The following is a 16,744-nucleotide window of genomic DNA, read 5'->3' on the forward strand; positions in this document are numbered from 1 at the left end:
CAGAGCACTGCAGGCAGAGCCTTGTCCATACAGACTAATTGTCCCCAAATCCTGCGCAGGCAGCTGCAATGGGAGGTGTTTGAAAAGTGATCGGAGAAAGACTGGCTAGAAGAAAGTGAGTCGTGCCGCTCGTGAGACCATTAGCTTTCAGATATTAAACACACTGTGATTTCATGATCTATTAGCAAGTCGCAGGTGGCCCTGGAAGCACAGCTCCTTCAAGGTGATTGGCAAATTCTCACGCTTTCGGAACACATCACTTTTTCAGCCTAAATGGTAATTTCGTGGATGACATTTGTTGGGTGGGAGCAGTGGTTGGGCTGTCCAGTGTGTTGTCCCAATTGCACACACTGCACAGATCCCCACTGTGAAACCCAGGACAAAATGTCATTCCTATTTACCCGCTCGTAACGCACTGATGAGTACAGCCTCCAGGATTGCACCGCATACTTTTTGGACACATGTACCAAAGCCCTGGATGCATAATTCACATTCCTTGTCATGAGGAATGAGTCTGTTTATCTTGGAACCCTTTTGACTTCAACCGTAATCTCTAGGAAATCATTTGTTAGCAGTTGTTAGCTGCCAGTTTGTCAGTGAATGGCTGGAGGCGAAGTCAGAAGCGAATGAGATCTTTTGCAGGCAGATGCCACATGTGGCACGGAGAGGTTTGTAACCAAAGGCATTAGAGGAGGCCGGCGGATGACTTCAGCCCAGCTTTTAGGAGCATGGGATGGAGAACATAGGCATGATTGCGTGCAGCCGGCTGCTGGGTGCATGGTGAGCAGGACAGCTTGCAGCTCCTATGCTGGGCTGCTCCTTCCTGAGGCCAAAGGCTGCCAGGTGCTGTGCTGTGGGGTGATGGGGGGCGGGCAGCCGAGCTCCTGCCCAGCTCTCCAATGTTATTGCTTCTAAATAAAAGTCTAGCAGCAAGTTTCAGTCAGGTAATGAGGGTTATCTGATTTCTCTTTAATCCGAGGAGCATCACGGGGTGTTGCAGATGGAATGATAACCTCAAATTGCTGTTTATCTTGAGCTCGGTGCTGCATGGAGGGAAGTGGCAAAAATGGGTGAAAATTCACAGGAAAAGGAGCTGAGAATGCTCTCCTTAGCCTGTGCCAGATCCCTCCTTCTTGCAGGAGGAGTGAGCGAGAAATAACTGCCCCGAGTAGAAACTCTCCCATGAAGCCGCAAAATCCAGCTGAAATAAATACCACTTCCCTGCAGCATTATCTCCCACTCTGTGCTGTCTGCCCACAGAGGATGGTAGGGTGTATGAACTGGCAGGGGATTAATGGCTGCGTGGTTCATAAAAAACGTTGCTGCCAGAAGGACGTGGGACCCAGACAGAAGCAAAGAGGGGCTGGTTCTCTCTGCAGATGCCCCCAAGTGCTATTTGTCTGAGAGCAGATTTTCCCACAGATCTCTGGCCTTCATATTATTTGAAGAACCCCCTCTGCAGCTGCAATCCTTCCCTCCCCCGAGGGGAAAACAGGGTGGTAACTTTGTGAACTGAATGGTGTGGAGGTTTAGGAGTGCTGCCATGGGAGGGGAAGATTTGGCTCATTAGCGTGGAACATTATGTTGCCAGGAACAGAGTTTTGGGGCAGAACTAATAACATGGAAGCAGATGCAGTCAGCTTTTATTAAACTGGTTTGTAGATGACTTTAAATAGGCAGCAGTTGTACGTGGGTCTCTCCTTGGGCAAGGAGCAGCAGCAGACCCCAGCAGCAGCTTCTGGAATCTAGATTCTGGTTCACAAGTGCAGAGCAGCCAACCCAATCTTTGCGCATCAGGAAAGAAATTATCTCAAATGTATTTAAAAACAGCATCAACAACAGAAGTTTGTGGTTCTGTTGCTCTTATAGTCCGCATATCTCACTTGGAACAAGGAAAAGCTGTAGAGCCATCAAGATTATGGTCTGAAGGAACCAATGATATCTCATCTTCTCTTTTATTATCGTTTATCGTTTCTGTGTCACAGACTATTGAATTTCACCTGCCCACCCAATGGCTGGATTTACCATCAGCTGTTTGGCAGTGCGTTGCAGGTAGGGATGGATAAATCCATCTCCAAGCCCAGTTTTGGAGAGCTTCTCCCTTGAATCACCCTTTCTGTAGCACTAATTACATCCAGAACACTTATCTGCATCGGTGATGATCAGATGCCATTTCCTGACACATGGCATTCCATGGCCACCAGTAATGATGGGCTAAGCTCACTCCATAATTGCTTTACACAAGTACACAGGCTGCAGCCATCATCAGCCAAACACAAATTGCCCTTCTCCACTGGCTTCCAGTGCTGAGCCATTGATACCTCCAGGATGTCTCCACAAAGATGGTCCACCCCTCTGCCAGCTATGAATATTGCTGTGCATCCTTGCAGTGTACTTCTGTTCTGCAGTCTGGACTTCCATGAGCCTATCAGTCAGGAGCAGCCAGCTCCTTCAATGCAGCAAGCCTGCAAATCTCTTCAGATGTGTCCACTGAGTTCCTGATATCCCCCCAGATCGTTTGCTGCCACCTCCTTCCACACTGGCTCGAGCCACCATTTCACAGAGCAAAGAGCACCTCCAGAAATCGTGGAGTCAACCATAGAATCATTGAGGTTGGAAAAGACCGCTGAGGTCAGCTATTCCAACCATCAGATCCTTTCTTTGTGCATGCGAAAGCATCCGTCTGTGTGCTCCTTGCATCCTCATCATCCTGGTCTGGCTGAAATAGGCTCCAAGAATCCCATTTGAATGCTGCACTCCATCCTACCTTTGTTGTGCAATACTTTTTTCTCAGGCAGTTTCTAATCTACAGATTTTCTGGGATCTGTGCATAGCATGAAGGGAAGTCTCCTCATCACCTCGGGTTCTGTCTTTCAGTATCAAGTGTTTAAGACATAATTCTAGGCGTCCGGGGCTTGCTTTCTCTTTGTGTCTCCTTTGCTGTTGCTTTCATTTACTAACATGTTGAACTTCAAAGTCTATTCTTTCTCCTTCCTAATTTTTATGGAAAAAAATGGTCTGAACCCCATTTGCATTTCCTCCCTCAGGATACTGGCAATCCTTAATCCTATATATTAAAGAATCTCAGTTTTCCCAGCAGCCTTTTATTCCGGGACTACTCTGCCACACTTTTCTCCTTGAAATTCTCTCCTGTGGTTCCAAATTGCTTGTCATGGTGCCCCTGACCACTGTCACGTTCTGTTCTTAGCTAATTGCATGGATGTTTGATCACTTTTGTGTCCTTTTCCTCCCCTTCCCAGCCTGTCCTTTTGCAGCTGGTTGGTGTGGGTTCTGCACTTGCAGCATCACATGCACATTTGCACTCAGTTGCAGTGTCTGTTGCTGGGCTGGGGGCACTGAGAACTGCTGCTCACCAAGGACTGATGAGGATCGCTATTTCTAAAGCCAAGAAACAGCAGGATGACATCGGTGTGGTGAATAACCAGGTGTAAATGTATTACACGTGGTGCTCACTTCACACTTACAGGTTCCACTCTCTCGTTGCGGACCAGGCGAAGGCTCTTGGCAGTACCAGGAGCCAGATGGCAGCGAGGCTCCAGGATTCCCCATCCCTTGTCCCTCTTGCTGCTTCCATGAGCATGCACAGCTCTGATGGCAGCGGGAGCTGTGGGAAGCAAAGCGCAGTGCCGGCCGGGCCGGCTGGATCCAGGGGCTGAGATCACGCAAAGCCAGGCTTCCCTCCTATAAGTCATTCTCAGCTATGTGCGCGGGTAATTAGCATGTGCATAAACACTTTGTAATCTTGTGATCATGGCTTGCAGATTAGCTCTTTTGCCAGCTTTGCGATTTCTTTGCCAGTTTTAGTTTTAATTGCAAATCCATTACTGCCAGCTCCCTTGCATATTGTAGCAATAGGCAAATTAAAACACTTGGACACAGTTGGGCGGGTTTCAGTTAAGAAATTAATTGTTACTGCCAACCAGGGCTTTTTAATGTGAGGGTGGCATTCGAGCTTGTTTTTGAGGGCATCATCTCCGAGACTTTCTTTTTTCCCTTCTCCTCCCCCCCACCCAGACTGCGTGGCCCTGTCGAGCAGCTCTGCAGATGGCACGAAGCAAATGCTCGCCTCTTTGATCTCCTAGTCAAGAAAGTTGGAAGTCGTTCTGAATTTATGAGAATCCTGTCTGAAATAAATCTGTCTGCGCGCAGGGCCACGCCGAGCTGCAGGCAGGGCTCACCTGCACCGCGCAGGATGCGTCCCGCAGGAGCGGGCTGATGGCGTAACGATAAAGAGAAAACATTATGTGTGTTGTTGAACATGAAGAAGTCTAGACAATCTACAATTTACCAGTCAGGGTAATTGGCTAAAGGCTTAATCCGCCCTGATAATCCAGTAATGGCACTGCTGGCAGGACACTGATGGAAACGTCGCTCAGCAGCGCTGGCTGCTGCTGCCTCCTGCGATCGCAGCCGTTCCTGGTTCCCGTTGGGGCTGATGGGGTGTTTGTGCAATTCTTCAAACTTTTCCTTTTTTGGCTTTCTCCAGAACTTCTCCTGCTCCCTTAATGCCATTTTGTGCTCTGTTTGTTGTTGAGCAAGCACCCCTTGCTCCCAACTCTTGCTCCTGATGGACAGATCTTCACACGGCTCTTTCCAGCCTGCACACTAAGTGCAAACAGCCCCTGGGTTGGGGTGTGCTGTGTGTCACCTCCAGACCTGGGGCACTCACTGGGGTTCAGCAGCAATTGCAGGGAAGGATGGATGGGCGAGATCCCCTCCTGGATGGTTCTCCAGCCATTGGAGCTCCCACCCTCATGCATTGCCTTCATGGCTCGTTGCTGTATTAGAGCATAGCTCAGCTCTGAAAGCAGACTATAAGACTATCACCTATCCTATTCCTGTTAGATTTTTCCCTTTCACCCATTCCCTCCATTTGCCTTAAAAAATGTGATGTACTCAGCTCCTTCTGTATCCTTCCCAGAGATGCAGGTGTGCAGTGCAGCATCTGCACAGCACTAAGCCTGCATGAACACTGCCAGGTGCTGGAGGCTCTTGGGCTGGGAGAATACCCGTCATTTATAAAGCAATCATATTTACTCACTGGACAGCCACTTGCTTGCACCTGATTGCTGCCCTTTCTCTCTGTGCTCCATGCCCACACGGTGCCCAGAGTGCTGGCTGTAAACCCCACTGCCTTCAGTGCCTTTGCAGACGTGTAATGGGTTGGAACTCAGCAAACAGCTCCTGCGATGGCAGCGGAGGGGCAGCTCAGGGCTGGCACTGCTGCTTGGGGCGGGCTCCAACTGCCAGCATGGGCTTTAAAAACCATAGATAATAACATATAGGAACTCCCTTTGGTCACTGTCTGCCTGAAATCAAACCGACACCATTTTTAGAGCAGCTTTTTTTTATATTTTTTTGAACATTGTTTCTTCTATTTCTTTTTTTTTCTTTTTTTTTTTTTTTTTTTCTCAGAAAACAATGGAAGAAGTACAGTTCCGCTGCAAACAAAACCTGAACATGCTCTTAACTCACATGCAGAATATCAAAGGGTGCTCATTCAGTACACATTACCACCCTTCCGCTTTACAGCAAACACCTCTGCACAGCCGAGAGGCTTTGGGAAGGCTGTGCATTCTGCAGGACGTCCCCCTGCAGTTACCCGCAGCTCGGGCTGACAAATCCCACTTTAATTGTTGGTGATCTCTATCAGAACAGACACCGGGGTTGAGTTCAGGAGGAACAAACACGAACCTACAGTAAGATCAAAGCGGCGGCGAGGTGCGCATGTGCTAATAATAATAGCTTATGAAAGCTCATATTTTCCTTCAACAACATCCTGTCATTTGTGTATTGGCTTTGAAAAGGGGTAATATATATATATATATATATATAAAAATTCAGTGTAATTTACTTCAGCAAAAAAAATAATGAGATGAGGCTGATAGTCGGTGTGCGGTTTGCTGCGAGGGTTGCGCGTGAACCGCGTCCCCGTGTGCATGTGTGAGCCGGGTGTGCAGGGCTGAGCGCCGAGTGCTGCCGTTATCTGATGCCTGCACGCAGTCTGTGACAATGTGATGCTGAACGGAGGGTGAGGTAAACAGTCGCCAGGCTGGTAACCGCATCCACACCTGGTGCACCTCGACGAATGTCTGTAAACAGTTTGCGTGGAGGGAGGTTACCGCGAGGCCGGGGACGTCTAACGGCTGCTGTGAGCTGGGTGGGCTCAGGAGGGTGGTGAGGGTTTGGGGGGGATTCAGAGCGGCATCTCACTGGGGTGGAGGAGCCAGCAGGGCTGCGGCCAGGAGCCAGCTGTGGGATGTGGGGATGCAGGGATGCAGGAGCGCACATGGTGTGGTCAGTGTCACTGGGGCATTTGGGGGCTGCTCAGCCACATGCCGGGTCCGGCAGCCGTGATTTCCCCTTGGCAGGACATGACCTACTTGGGGAGCACTGCTCAGCCCGCAGACCCAGGCATGGCGCTGACCATTTCCTCTGCCCTCTTCACATGTTCTCTATCACCTTTAAGCCTGGGGCAGGCGGTTGAAGCCTCCATTCCCCATCCCAGCATCCAAGCAGAGTAACCGTGATGCTGAAAACCTGCAGAGGAGGGCTGTGCCCAGGGAATGCTGTGTGCTTGGAAGGGCGCAGTGACTGTTTTGAGCTGCACGCTGTGGTTGTTGACATTCAGCTGTGCCTGTAGTTCTGTGTGCAAGCAGGAAAGGGTTTGGGGTTTTTGTGATGCAGAGGAAGGCTGACTGTAAAAGGTGACAGTGGCTGACGATGGGCTGGCTGAGGAAGGAGAGGGCTGTTAAGAAAGGAAACCAGGGGGAAGAGGACAAACAGAAGTGGATGCGTGGTCCCAAACTTTCTGTTCTGTCCACAGAGGTGTTGCCCACTCACTGGGCACGGTGTGACTGCAGCCACACACCAATGCTGACATGAGCAGCTGCAGTGCCGGGGAGATGCTTTGCAAGGCTGTGCAACTGAGCTCGAGTCTATCCAAACTCTGCAGCGCTGAATAGCAGCAAACAGGGACTCGTTAAGAAAGTGGAGCAAATAATGACGATCCGTCTGTTTAATGCGGCTGAAAGGCACACTTCAAAGATAGTGTTATCCTAAAAAAGCCTGAGTATGGAGGGGAGAATACTTGATCGCTACTTCCAAGTTTTGAGGGTAGTTGTAAGTAGGTCAGCAAACGGTAATATTTAAATTAACTCCTCTTTCTGGCAACTAGATGGGAATGTAGGTCTGGAAATGTGGAGATGTAGATTTCTTCCCAGCACTGCCACTCTGACAAGTCACTTCATCTCCTTGTGCCTAAGGGAAGAATACACCTTTGGGCTCTGCCCAGTAATCATCATCCAAATGCTTCCCCACCTATCTAAAGGGGTTTAGAATATGTGATTGAAAAGTGCAAAGTATTATTAACGTTGAATTAATGTCTGCCATTACAATATGTAATGGAGTATTTCTGCACACACCCCATTTCCTCCTGCTTGAATGTTTTGTCAGACGAGTCCAAGTGTTTACCAGCTTTATAGCCGCCCTAAAAGGGAGCGTGAGCTGTGGCTGTGGTAGTGAGTGGGGCTGTGGGGCTGGAACGGACAACTGGGAGCCAGCACAGGGGAGTGTTTTGGGAGCCAGCAGCAGAGCAGGGGCAGGTCGGGGGTAGGGGGCTGCCCTATGGCCAGCTTCCTTGTCTCATGCAAAGCCCACTGTGATGTGGTCACTGCACTGTGCTGAAGGTGCACGAGGGGGGGGCAGGCTCCGTCCTTCTCCCACTGCCGCATCCCCACACATCCCCCCGGCAGCAACTGGCGCCTCCACCTCCCCAAGTGCATTGGCCTCTTCATGCACACTGCAGCTCCCCTGGCACACTGCTGCCTTTGAGGACCCAAGCCCAGAGCTCTCCAGGCAGCACGTCTCCATCCCAGCCATTTGCTCTCCTACTCAGACCAAGCTTTCCCCAGCCCTCACCCTCTGCAGTTTGGCCCAGCAGAGCCGGTCAGTCCCGCACTGCGCTGCCTTCTGGTTGCTGCACGCTGCCTTCTGAACTACCTGAGCACACCATGTGGGTTACTGTCTAGACTGCCTCGCTCTAACAAAGTGTATTCACTAACATCGTGTACTATTAGAGCTCACTAAAAGTAACAAACAAAGTACATTTCTTTCTTTGCTCCTTAATTGTTTGATCATTAGCTTGCTCGCTGATTCATAAAATATGAAAACCTCCAATAGGGTATCTAGTCACTAGTGCAAATTAGCTAGTTTCTAATGTACATAAATAAATTATAAGTCCACATTTACAGTTTGTCTTTAATAGAAGCACTGCATAGAAGTGCTTTATCTTATCAGGAACAAATTGGGTCTGCTGCTATGCACACAAAGTCACAAGTAAAGGCAAAAGCTGGGAGTGCTGAACTACACCCTCAAAGCATGTCAGTGGCACAGATGATCTCTTTTCTGCTGGGTAATCTGTTTTCTTTAGCTTTGAAACAGGAGTATAGTTTATAGTACATTCATAGGAGGGGTGGGATTTGAACATCAGGGCATGGTCTGCGTTCTGACAGCAGCTGGGGAAGCCACGAAGCTTTCATTATCCTGGGACTCCTTGTTTTCCCTTAGTTTTTCTTATCCAGTTCTCCTCTCTCACTCTACCTCTTGGTTATTCCTGTTGCTTGAGAAATTATTCACAGAGAAGAGCCATGTCCTCGAATTCCCACAAACCTTACTCCCAGGTAGGATGGGCTCATGTGCAAACTCCCTGAAACCTCATCTGTAGCTGTTTTCTAGTCTACAGTTTTGTGGTGGGAAGGGTAATTCTATAATACAATTCACATATACAACTCTTAACTCTTTTCCGTACCATTGCTGGCATGCTCAGCACAAAGGATCTCATTCTCTAACAGCGCTGCAGGATTTTAGATACAATTCTGAAGATGGCTGTTTAATGTCTGCATATTTTATTGGCTTAATCCTTACTCAGTTCGGTAATTCTCTCAAATAACGAACACAGGCTGCCTGGTGTAAGCTTTTGGTCCAAGCTGTGGCTTACACCACACAATCTGCCTACTGAAGAGATTTGCACTGAGTGGTCAAAGTTCCGTGGCAAGAGGCTGGTGTTCCACACAGATCAACCTACAGGTTAGATATTAAAAACTCAGATCTTGTCAGATTTGTACGGCCAATAACGATTCCTGGTGGAGATCGAATGCTCAGATATCTTTTGTTCCCCAGTTGATGGTTACAGCCTTTTCCATGGGCATCGTTCCCAAAGCCTTCACTGTGTGTAAGGCTCAGACCTGAGAGTGCTCACGTAGGGAAATGATTTCCCATGTGTGGATGGCTTTGTTGAGATCAGCCTGACAATTTGTGCATAACATTATTTGGATGCATTTGTAAGTGTTGGGCTTATGCATACAAGATCAAGGACTTAGTAAATGTTTCTTGTCTTGATACATAAAAGCTTTGTTGGTTGGATATTGAGGTCTCTGCTGCCTAAGCCCTGTTCGGTTTCAATGGCAACTACTCATATGCCTGTCTTGAGCACACCTAGGTATGTAAAAATGTAGGACAAGCTGAAGGATATTCCCACAGGTCAGCTCGCTGTGGGCTGCAACATTTAACATGGTATCTGGACTCAAAACGTGTATTTTGTACAGGATGAAGTGTACACTTCTTTATCAGCCCCTTTCAGTGCAATTGATTCAACAGAGATTAGGATAATGCGGGGTGCGTATCTTCGGTTATTTTACCTCATTGCTATACCATGACTTTAACTGACTTTACCTCAAAGCCAGCCAAACTTCCTTTTCTCTGCTAAATTTGCTCATGAAGGCTGCTCCTGCTGCCATGGCCAGCACCTCCTCCTCCGATAGATGCAGCAAAACCTGAACCATGAGGGATAACTGCCGTGGCGCGTCTGAGCTGGCACCAGGCATGGCCCACGGGGGGCATTTCACCAGCAGGCAGGGAAGCAAAGCTAAATCCACATCCTGAAGCCATTTTAGGACCTCCATGGTATCCAAGGGGGTAATTTTACTTGGATGTTTTGAATTTGAAAATCTGAGTGCATGATTCATGTGGTCTGAGAGCTGGCAGTGCTCGAGTCGTGCTCTCCAGCTTCCCCAGGAGCCTGCAATCTGCTCGGGCTCTAAATGCAGACCAATTATGCCACCGAGCTGGGGGAAAGCTGCTTTAGACAGTCAGAGGCCTTGGCCTCCCAGCGTGACTCTGCCCACGTTCCCAATAGTTGGGTTTTCTCTTGTTTGACCAGTCGCTGTTTTCTGTCCTTTTTCGGAATTCTGCTTCAATGAAAAGAGAGTTACCTCTGATCTATTAACCCACAAGTCCAAAATCTTTTGTCAATGAAGGCAAACCCCAGAACTGGTAACATCTCATGTCCTACCATCAGAGCTGACCAACCAGTACATGGTGCTGTTCAGGGCAGGGCAAAGGCTCCAGAGGGCGTCATTCAGAAATTCACTTTCATCTTCATCTAATTTTGCTTGGATTTCTTTGTTTAATTGTTCAAATCATCTGCTGTGCTCTAGTCCTTAGATTTTTGGTTTCCGTGTGGGTAATGCCATCCATCTCTTTGCATGTGACCAACTGAGGTGAAAGAAAATGAATTATGCTTATTTCTGTGCTTTAGGTGCTTGTTTAAGTGTACTATCCTATGCAAAACAAGGAGTATGGTTCTTTAATGTTTTCTTTAGATCCCAACTCTAATCCAGGCTCCCCAGCTCCACCTGAGCTATGCGTGGACATGATTTTCCTCTCTGTACAGATCTTCTGCATTGGTAAATGTAGAGGTTATTACAGAGGTATGGGAAGCTCTAGATGAACAGCGTTTGTCTAGGTTGCAGAATGGTTCCTTTTCCCACCCATTCTGTTCTCTGTCTCCCCCTCGGTACAACCATTGCTGTGGTGCTTAGACCTTCAGTTGGTGGTTTTTGTGACCCTTGGCAATTGATTTCAGGGGCCACTGCACAGCTCCTCAATGAACACAACTTCTGTTTGCAGCAGGTCCTGTCTGCTCCAGGACCACAACTGGGAGGCAACATATTTTACTGCAGATACCAAAAGTTTTAAAGTCCTCAAGCAAGCTTGCATTTAAAAGGAAGAGTTGCCAAATTCAACGTACGTAATTGACATATAATTTGAAATAATAGCTTTGCAGGAGTGACTGTGTAGAATTTGACCTATATATTCCTTAGAATTGTGAGTGTGTGGAGGAAGGAGAGAGCTTGACCCAGCTTGACATTCACATCTCAGAGGAAGGTTGCATGACTAACCATAAAAAAAAAAAAGCAGCCATTTAATTTCAATCTTAGAATTGCATCATGAAATCTCAAGCTGAGAACCAAGGAACCCAGTATGGGCTTTTGTGTGTGTGTGTGTGCCATTTATTTATGCTCAACTGCCTGAATGAAGAAAAAGAAGTTGATTACTTTATTTTGGAAAGCAGCAGTAAATGTGTCTCCTTCCAAGCTCTCCTGAAGCCAAAGAGGGCTTCACTTACACCTTCAGTTCACGTTGTTGCCAGGTGGTGGTGATCCTGCTCATTCAAAATACCTCTACAGAAAATTATCCTAATCCCACAAACCACTCCATATTTTCCCACTGATATTCCGCAGGCAGGGAGACCTTTAAGGTTTTAGAGACTGGAATGGAGGCAAAGTGCCTTTCTTGTCCTCCAGTTTTCCTGAAAGTCTGGTGATGCAGGATTTCTCCAGCCTTCAGTGGGAGATGCAGGTGAGGGGGCAGTTTGGGTCTCTGCTTCTTGCCTCTTCCTGGATTAGAGAGTTCTTCCCCCATAGCATCACCCAGCTCCTCCACTTTCCCATTCCTGCTGCCACGGCAGCAGGTCAATGACTCGTGGAGGGAGGATGCAGCTTGTGGGGGTGCTTTCAAAACAGGGAATGAAGCCAAGTGTCACCAGCAGCCCCAGCACTACATCAGCACATGAGGTCAGTGCTGAAGGGCAGCACTGCTCTGTAGTCCCACTGTGTCCGTGGCACTGCCCTGTTTCTTACAGCTGCCCAGGTGCCCCATCATCAGCTTTATGGGAAGGATGGTTTTATGTCAGCTGTTTTAGTCTCTGTCTTCTCGCGGAGCTTCACGAGTTCCACATGCAGCTGTAGGGTTCACCAGTGTGATTGTATGACACAATGAGCTATTTGGGGTGACTCACCTGGCACCTTGCTCTGCCCCGTGCTGTGTTTGGTTAAGACATGACACGTTCCACGAGCACTGGATGAGGAGGGAGGAGAACAGAAGCAAAATGTTGCTACCGTGATGTGTTTTGTAAAACTGTGATTGCCGTGCATGCTGAGCTGCCAGTGATCAGTCCTTGCTCTCCTACTCCCATCAGCAAGCAGTACCCAGAGCTCTGGGTTTTCCCTGGCAAACAGATGGGTGCAAGCAGCTGGAAGCGCAGCAGGGCAAGCTCTGCTGGGTCCAGCCATGGTTCTGGAGCTCCCGGCAGCTGTTGGGTCACCCAACCCGTGGCCAGAGCTCAGAGCACTTTGCTTTGCAGCCTAACGAACCGTCTTGGCAACAACGTGAACAGATACATACGTGAGGTTTCTTGCCATATTCCTGTTCCAAGCCTGCACTCCTGGCTCTGCGTGTGAGTAACGCCTGACTCGCGGGGATGATGCTCATTACTCATGGGGAGGTGCTTGCATCCCATCCCTGAGCACCAGCTGCTGCCGATGCTGGGAGATGGAATTCTGATTATTTGGCCCTGTTTTTCACATTGTTTGTCGTGATAAACCAAGACTGCTGTATCACATAGAGCAAATCAGCCATAAAGTCAAGTTCTCCACCTTCTGCCTTCACTGCTCTTTGTAGAAAGGAGGTAACAAGTGACGTGTGATAGCCACAGACTCTCTTTTACGTGAGAATTACATTACCTACAAAGAATGCAGGCAAGCCAGCTTCAGTGGTGCAACTTGCTGAAGAAAAGATGGGCAGCCAGCACTAACAGGAGGATCTGGGTATTCACAAATGGATTAATCTTCTTTTCTCTCAGTCAAATGTTTCTCTTTAAAGCACCTGCTAAGAAAGGAGTGAGATAATGAGGTGTCTGGATAGTAGGAAGCGTTTTTAGAGCTTTGCTTTTGCTTTCTGTTCTTTAGTTCTTGTGTAGAGCAAAAGAGAGGCTCTCATGGCATGGGGACACAAGAGTGGTGTAGAATGAGGATCCGGGCCCTGAAATACCCACCCTGAAAGGCCTCGTGCTGCAGGCTGGTTGGAAAACAAGAAGGATAATTGAAGCGGGGAGTCTGCACTTAGGGACAGAGCAGAACAAATGAACGTGTGGTCCCAGAGGGCAACCATTCCCAGTTCTGTACAAAGGATGGTGCCACATCTCGGGGAGGGAGGGAAGGATGGGCCACCACTGCTGCTCCAAGTGCAGCCCAGAGCAGCCCCAGACGGACCAGAAAGACAGCGTGGCATGGAAATCAAAACACGGCTCCTATTTGGCTAATGGTGCACAGGATGCAGTGGGGCCAGCGTGAGGTTTTGTGCTTGTGGTCAAGAATTTAACTTTCCTTTTTCTGAAGGCGCTCTAACGTAAGACACTTCGGGGGTGAGGGTTTCAAATGAAACAGGATTCTGTGTATGCAGAAGTTGCTTGTTTGCAAATACAGTGATGTGAATTTAAACCCCTTGTGGTTTACCATGGAAAATACAGAGTTGGTGTTTTTCACCCGAACTATGCTACACACACACTGCAGGCAGAGAGGACCGCACAGCCCGCGCAGGGGAGAATGTGAAACTAAAATTAACTTCCCCTGTGTGTGCATGGACAGATGCAGATAAACACACACCCAAGAGCTCCGTCAGGGTGATTTCCTCGTGCCATTTCTGTCTGCGAAGCGGCTGTGTTGGTGGAGAGAAGGCTGTGGCCCCCAAGTGGTGCCTGGGATGCACCCTGTGGGTACGTGGCGCTGAGCCCCAGCTGGGGAGGTGGGTTTGTAGGGCAAGAGTCAATGGGATGGGAGCAGTGCCCTGGGGAGGTTGCCTTGGCCATGCTCTGTGCAGACATAAATGGATGGTTAGCTTCCATAAAGCTTGGTAGGCAAGTCCGAGTCTTTCTACATCTTGAATTCAGAAGTGTTTTCCCAGAAGCTGGGCATATCAGTCTTCTTACTTTTCAGCATGTGGATGACAGTGTATTCCCAGCAAGAGGCAGAGGTGGCTCTTTGTGGGAGCTACGAGAGCCAGGAGGCAGCTTGTTTCCTGCTGGTGACATCACACCTGGTCTGCTGCTCCTCTGCTCCAGATGGGCGGAGGGTCAGCATCCAGGGAGCAAGGCCCGAACTGCAGGTATGGGGAGGAATCCTTTTGCATCACATCCCTTAGTTGTACAGCACAGCTCCTGCCTGCTTCCCAGTGACTTTTGTCCATGAAGAAAGGCAGGATGCAAATCTCAGTGGTGTCATTGTGAAATCATTGATTCTCATCAAGGCAGGGAAAGGGTGCAGTTCAGTATATTGAAGGTAAATCATTTGAAATGGAAACTTACCAATCTGGTACTGGAACAAAAAGATATTTCCCAGTATGTACCCTGTGCAAAGAGTGCTTGCTAGTCTATTACTATGCATTTAATGGGATGGGCGCGAGAATTGCCTTAAACATACAGAACTGCTTCTACTTTTGATTACTCCCTCAGCGTTGAGGTTTACAGTCTGTAACACAACATGTGTGGGTTTCACAGGTCAGTCAGTCTGCCCTGGAGGAAATGGATTTCACATGTAGTTTCTCATTCTCATTTACTCTGCGTTCTTCATCGGTGCAGAGACCCTCAGTGATCCGAATGCAGAGCATCAGCTGCTCTTGGAGATCCAGGACACGATTGTTTCTACCAGGCAGCAATTTTGGGATGATTTTCCTTGAATGTACAATTTAGTAAAAATGGGAAATTGGTTTTCGAGTTAGGATAAGGCACGTGTTTGGTTTAAGGTTTGTGTGGTAGAGACCTTCAGACAGAATGAGCATGGCTATGTCTGGGGGTGAGCTGGGGACTCCTGGGACTCCCAGTGACCCCAGTTTTCAAAGGAGTCACGGGTTCACTCAACACAAGCTTTCAGTTTTGGTGCAGTCTGCCCTCTGGGACGTCACCCTTTACCATCACCTGTCTCAGGAGAAAATGAGCTTGGAGAGCTCCATGTCCTCTCCCCATTTTTGGTTATGAACCTCTACTGAGCCTTCCCGTGACAGTTTCATCCTGAGTTTACCTGGATTACAACCCCAACATCTACTCCAGTCCCAAAACCATCCCTCTCTCCTTGTCGTATATTAACCGTAACCAAAGCTCTCATCCAAACCATAAAGGCATGAGCTGTGTTCAAGCTGCCTGCAACAAGATCTGAAGTCCCTGGGGTGCGGGGTTTGGGGTGAGCTGGGGCTGGGGCTCCTGGAGGGGCATGCAGCCAGAGTTAGGGCTGGAGCAAGTTGTGAGATGGCAAATGAAGGTGGCCAAGAGCAAGGAATGCATTCAGCAGGGCTTGAAGGATATGTGCTCTTATACTTGATATATGGAAAAATATTGGTTGGGTGTGGGGTTCTCCAAATATAGGGTTTAATTCAAGCTGGTGTTTCACCACAAGGCGGGACAGAAGGCAAAGTGCTGTGGTCACTGGGGAAGCTTTCCCAAGCAGTGGGTCCTGCCCTCATTGCCTGCGCTGCCGTCACGGGCATAAAGCAACAACTGGTACTATAGCTGCGTGGTCTGACAAAAGTCTTCCTTGGAAAAAACAGGCTTTAAGGAAGCGTATCTGATGTCACCGCCATGAGATGACTGAGCTAGAACAGTTTCCTTAATTAACCCTCTGTAAATGAGCTGCTTTGATGGGTTGCAGCTCAGCAGTGGAGCAGAGATCTGTTTCTGAGGAAATTCTGGATTCCAGCAGAGGTAAAAATGTTCTGAGTGAAGAGGTACAGTATCCAATAATAGCTCTAAAGATCACAGCTAACTCTTTGATCTCTTCTGTATCATGACTCCGCATTGCTTTTGAAAGATAGCTGAGTCTTCGGAGCAGAAGGCAGCTTTTTCCTCTCCCTGCTTTCAGTGCAGCTGGCAGGTGTTGGGAGCACAGGAGGTGACCTCTCCTTCTTTGCAGCTTGGTGACAAACACTGGAGAAATCTGGGTATGACAGCTACTCCTGTTTTACATATAAAAAGGAGCTTTGGGATTTATGTAATCAGCAGTTCAAAACCTATCAGAAGAACACGAGCAGCTCCAGGCTGTTTGCATGCAGCCCAACACGAAGCGACGTGAGGCACAGCCCACCCACACCTCTGTGTCCCCATGTCACAGCCTCTCAGCAAAGCTCCACAGGGAAGCGCTGCTCTGCCTTTCCAGAGCCATGCATGCAGGGCAGCAGCCATCCCTACACATCTGGATGGAGGCACAGCTGGCAGAGCAGCGTCACATAACATCCTCCCATCCCTGCAGTGCCCACAGCTGCTGGGCTGCAGAGCCCCGTCCCATTGCACAGAGCATCGCTCACAGCTTCTCCCATCCATCCCCATTTGGGCTTCCAAAGGTGCTCCTTCTTTTCATTGTGCTTTATGAAGCGCCGTGTACACCTACTTTCAGCTATAAATAAAAAATAATCATGTGCATTTAACACTGATTAAAATTCTTTTTAAATTTATATGCAAACGAGGAGCAGCCACAGGCTGCTGGCAGGGTGCCCATAGGGCCCTTTGTTCTGGAGAGATCGTACACCACTGATGAGCAGATAAATTCATCTTCAGTGC

The 16,744-nt window shown here is 48.5% G+C and overlaps 1 protein-coding gene across 5 annotated transcripts in view; it reads left to right on the top strand.

Moving 5' to 3' along the window:
- Nucleotides 1-16,744, top strand: part of TCF7 (transcription factor 7) — a 56,199-nt gene that overhangs the window by 12,043 nt on the left and 27,412 nt on the right. The window lies entirely within an intron of this gene.

Source organism: Excalfactoria chinensis, chromosome 13 (assembly GCF_039878825.1).
Source record: "Excalfactoria chinensis isolate bCotChi1 chromosome 13, bCotChi1.hap2, whole genome shotgun sequence".
Lineage (NCBI taxonomy): Eukaryota > Metazoa > Chordata > Aves > Galliformes > Phasianidae > Excalfactoria > Excalfactoria chinensis.